Source organism: Jaculus jaculus, chromosome 2, assembly GCF_020740685.1.
Source record: "Jaculus jaculus isolate mJacJac1 chromosome 2, mJacJac1.mat.Y.cur, whole genome shotgun sequence".
Classification (NCBI taxonomy): domain Eukaryota; kingdom Metazoa; phylum Chordata; class Mammalia; order Rodentia; family Dipodidae; genus Jaculus; species Jaculus jaculus.
In genome coordinates, this window is record NC_059103.1 from 210,068,738 (window position 1) to 210,073,712 (window position 4,975).

The following is a 4,975-nucleotide window of genomic DNA, read 5'->3' on the forward strand; positions in this document are numbered from 1 at the left end:
TCATGGTAATCTCAGGACTAGCAGAGTCATGATCCTGTGACTCAGCTCTCCTGGCTCCTTGCTCTCTTATTTTATCGTCCATAAACAGATACTTCTGTTTAAAAGCACAGTACAATTCCTAGGAACTGTGGGGGAATCTGGTGGATACCCAAGATACCCAGCCATGATTACTAATGCTAATTCACCCCAGCCATTGTAACTCAGTTATAGAAATGCAAGGGACTGATCCACTTATGCACCACTGGGTCTGCCTTCTCTGATAAGGCAGAAAAAGCAGAACTCAGAGCACATTCAGATAATTAACAAGAAAAGAATGGACTTGAGAAGTAATTTCAAGGCTCTCAGACAGTGATGGAAACTGCTAATGCAAGCTTCAACATTCACATTCAGGGCAATGACCATCTCTGTGACTCTAATAGTTCCTACAGTATTTGACTTTGGTTCTGGCACTAACAAGACTCACCTGAAACTCTGGGTGTGTGTAACAAAACTGTCTACAAAGGAATAGTTCCTATGATGTCAATGAAAGCAAGTATTTCTCACTGGAGTGATGCTTCAAATTGACAACTTCAAAATACAATTGTATCTCCTCTAATGGGAAAACATACACATGTGTCAAATGTTGAAATTATAGAAAGAACATTTTTATTAAGTATGATCAGCCATGAATGCTTATCAGTAATGGGAGGCCAAGAGGATGGGTCAATAGAACATAAGAAAATGGAGGCAAAATACTCACTGTGCCTCAACATCAGGTGATGTGTTTGCATAGCATTGCACAACTCCATTTTAATGGGTCTCCTTAAAATACACAGATACAGGCAGGTAAATTATATAATTGTCTCCATTTCAAATACATGTGAGGAAAGGTGAGGTTCATTGGCTTTGCATGAATTCTCCAAAGACATGTTAAGTTCAAACTCAAGATTCCAGTCCAGTACTTTCTCCACACCACTAAGCAAACTTCTTACCCAGAGGGTTTCATGCACTCTCAAATAGAGAAGGAGAAAAATCGGAAATTGAATTTGTGTAGAAAGTGAATGGAGTACTCTGCATCCCAGTGGAAACTCTGGCTATTTCTGAAGCCATCAGGCACCAGTACTACTAATAATTCATTGTTATGATGACTATTTCTGTTACTATTGTTAAAGCTAAGCTAGACTTTTCCTACTGACACTTTTGGTCTTCATTGTTGATCATAAGGAAATGCTCTCTACTGAGCTACATCTGCAGCCCTGGTTTTCACTCTTCATGAAATGTGTTTTACTAGCAAAATTGCAAAATGAATGAGATCTAATTTCAGACAGATTTGGACCCAAAATCCAGCTCTTGTTTTCATCACAAATATAAGAATTCTGATAGATTCATCTCTAAAATAGAGTCAGGAGTAAACAAAATAGCAAGTGAACAGCACTTAGGAGGACTCTGTGCACACGGAAGGACCAAGTAATGTGTGCATCCAAGCAGACAGACCCTTCCACAGTGTCTCATCAGCTGGAGGTGATGTGGTCACTCAGGGTTATCTCACTGTAGTCTCCTTGGCTACTGCTCTTTGCTCAGAAATAACAGTTTTACTGCTAGGTGGCCAATCATTGTCTCCAGGCCCCTCCTATGGGAAGTAACTCAATATCTTGATCCACCAACAAATGAGAGTGGACCACTGTGCCTTGCCTATGGAATGGAAATGGGGTTCAAATGCAGTGTATCCAAGCACCTGAAATTGACCCCAACCCTTGCGAGTCTGTTAACATTCCCAGAGCCCCTGATAAGTGTTAATCCCCCATAGAGACATATACACCCACATTCATGCATTCTAGTCTTGTGAACAATATAAAGAGTAAAGTCTGGAAAGATAAAAGCCTCCACTTCTGAGGGAGAGAATAGTAGCTCAGAGTTCCCCCATGCATGTTGGCTGTCATGTAGCAGCCACAGTTCCAGGGCTAACGTTCCTTGTTCCTCCTGTGGGGTGAGAACACACTTGTACCATGCCTCTCAAATCACCACAGCATGTCGGTACGCAACAGAAAGGGCCCAGGAATGCACAGAGGGACCACAGCAAGCTTTATGTGTCCACAGCACTGACTCACCAGCCAAGGAAATCTGCACCCATTTCGCTCTGAGTCTCTTGTGAAAGGGGCCAACATACTCTATGGTTTAGATTTAAGTCACTGTCCAATTATCAAGCAGCCAGTTGCATTTCATAATTTCACACATCTATTTTGTTTTCCAGAACACTATTTGGAAAAGCAGTTTCTCTAAGTTTACTGTTTTTTAAAACAACTTCTTATTTTTTAATTTATGAGCGACACAGAGACAGAATGGGATCATCACGGCAGCCAGATGCTGTAAATGAACCCTAGACACATGGACCACCTTGCATATGTGCCTTATGTGGGACCTGGGGAACCAAACCTAGGTCCTCTGGCTATTTAGGCAAGAGCCTTAACTGATAAGTCACTCTCCAGCCCGTTTACTTTTGAAAAATTTACTTTTCAGGGCTGGAGGGATGGCTTCCATGTTCCGGCACTTGTCTGAAAAACCAAAGGACATAGGTTCGATTACCCAGGACCCATGTAAGCTAGATGCACAGGGAGATGCATACATTTGGAGTTCGTTTGCAGTGGCTAGAGGGCCTGGCTCACCCATTCTCTTCCACCCTCCCTCCCTCTCTCTCTCTCTCTCAAATAAATAAATAAAATTTAAAAGATTAAAAAATTACTTTGCAAAAAGTGGAATTTTTGCTTCTTGTGTTCTTCCTATTTAGGGCAGTGGGCTGGGGTCTGTATGCAGAGACCACAATCAGACTCTATCCATGCTCTTGAGGAGCTGATAATCTACTGGACATGTTAAACTTCTCAAAGGATTACACAAACTCAGATGACTATTCCACAGGAGAAGCTGGTGATGCAGTGAGTGAGTATGTCAAGGGGTACACCCCAGTCTCAAGGGTCAAGGAACACTTCATCGATAAGTAGATATTTTGGAAAAGGCAGAAGGATCAGTAAAAGTTAATAATTGAATGGACAAGTATACTACACAACGGAAGAAAACAGCACTTGCAAAGACCCAAGGGTAAGAGAAAGGGTGACACATTTAAGGAAATAAAAGAAGATCTGTGTGGCTAACACATAGAAACCAAAAGTGGGAGGGACATGAGAACCAAGGCAACCGGAGGACAGCATGGCATTTAGAAGCAGAAGCCAGCTGTCACTTTGAGTCTACACATAGCCAAGGCACCCTCAGGTGACATCTCATACTTAACCAAAAGCTAACACTAAACCTGAAACAGTGGGAAGTTCATCTCATTGACTTGTGAGTCTCTGTCTCATCCTATGAGGCCTTCTTTCTCTTCTCCATCACAATCTTGTTTGCTAAGTGTGGGAAAAGTGGAGAGAAAGAATTTCCTAAAACCTTATATGCATTGCTCAGCATGTACACATGTATCTAAGGGAACACAGGATGAGCTGAAGAAATAAACAGGGTGGTTTAAAAAAAGCCCAGAGCATTTACAGGACTCAGTGAGGTAATGGGCCTGGTACTTACAGTTACCTGCTAAATTTCACCCCCTTCCTCTCCAGCTGAGTGTATATGTCAGGCCAGGCTGACTGCTGTAACAAACAAGCCCTGCATAGAGCAGTTCAAACATGATGGAAGCTTATGACTTGCTGCTGTGAAGCCTAAAGTATCTGCTCCTAATTGATGGCCAACTCTTGTCTACACAGCAGACCAGGACTCCCCCTCCCTCTGAACCTCTTCCATGTTCTCCCATACCTGGCTAGCAGAAAGGATGGAGCACGTGAGAGGGTTATAGACCTGAACGGGAAGTGGGAATATCACTTTTTTTTTTTGCTAGGACTTGATCATACCCAAGAGAAGGGAAGTCAAGTTCCTATAGTAGAGGAGCCAAGAAGGAGAAAAGCAAGGATGAGTGACTAGCCAGCAGTCCTGGCCACCACATACGGACAGAAAAGTGGAGAAAGAGAGAAGGACAAAAGGGCACATGTGAGTGGAAGATAGACTGTGAGGGAAGGTTATAGAAAGGAAGGCGGAAGGGAAACAAAAATTGTGTGAAAAACATCCATAAATACATAACTATATGTGTGTATGCTGAAAAGATAAATTAAAAATAACAAAGTCCTTGTCAATAAACCGGCATATCTTCTCTCTGCAATGCTGTGTCCTAGGCAAAGTCGCTACAATAACCATGAGTGAGGCAGTACCTTCCCGAACCTGCAGTCCAGAAGTCCCATCAACATGACAGCATCCAGACTCCCACTTCCCCTTCCTAGGAAAATGCAAAAATCCTCCCTCCACTGCTTAGATTATTGCCACTACCCCTTATCTTTTCTCTACAACAATTTTCTTTCATTTCCAGCTAACACACTGGTTCCCATCCACTGCCCACTCATAGTCACCCCTTCCTCACCTCCACCTCTAGCCCACACTCTCCTCTGGCCTCCATCCTGGGGCTCACACATGGGAGAGTTTCCAGGCCCTGTCTCTGACTCTATGAAGCCTCACCCTTCTCTGAGCCTCTTTCTGACCTGATTCTCCAGTAACACAAAACTTGTATGGCTTCTTGCACTTATAGGCACCTTACCCTCCATGACATCTTGGTTTCTGTTGACAGTCTAATGTCATGTATGATTTGAAATTCTGTCCTAGGCATCCCCAAGTCCAGTAAGCCATCTCCAACCCTCATCTTGCTCCACCGTGTTACCAAGGTCCTTGTGCATGAAGTTACTGTCAACATATCACTGTAATGTTTACTTTGTGCTTTCTCCATCTACCTCACTTTCCCTGAAACTCCTGGAAGCTAGACAATATTGAAGGCATTGAATGCCATTCTAGGAACTTGGAGATTTATCTTGTGACTTAGAAAAAATTATTGCAGTGTTTTAATAGAGACAATGCAGTCCATACTTCACTGAAGAGTATACAGTAAATTCTACAAAGGACTAGGTGAATATAGAAC